Source organism: Excalfactoria chinensis, chromosome 8 (genome assembly GCF_039878825.1).
Source record: "Excalfactoria chinensis isolate bCotChi1 chromosome 8, bCotChi1.hap2, whole genome shotgun sequence".
Classification (NCBI taxonomy): Eukaryota; Metazoa; Chordata; class Aves; order Galliformes; family Phasianidae; genus Excalfactoria; species Excalfactoria chinensis.
In genome coordinates this window covers 8933243-8933674 of record NC_092832.1, presented here as the reverse complement: position 1 = coordinate 8933674, position 432 = coordinate 8933243, and positions in this window count along the sequence as shown.

Below are 432 nucleotides of genomic sequence, written 5' to 3'. Positions count from 1 at the left end.
TAGAACAGAGTCCAACATTCTGCTTTGGAAAGGAGCAAGAGTAGAACTGTTGTGACAAAATCACTCTGTTGGTGTCTTCTTACAGGAAAAGTGACCTGTGACCCAGCCTCCTCCACTGACAGGCTGTTCAGCAGCATAACAACTGTGTGCAAGCCTCACTGTGCTGGGAGCCTTAAAGCTGGCCAGCACAAACAGAGATCAAAGCAGAGCCCTTGAGGAAGGGGTTGTGTGAGGGCATGAAGTAGACATGATGATTGCAGGCAGATTTCTTTTTTCTTATGTTGAAAACCTTCCCGACAATTGTTTTAAGGTTGATATAGCTTGTGCACGGTCTATGAGGCCAGAGGGGTGAGAGTACGATGCTGATGTCCACTGATGAGGAATTTAAGCAGTCAAAAATGTGAATTTACTGTTGTCATAGATGTCCCCCTC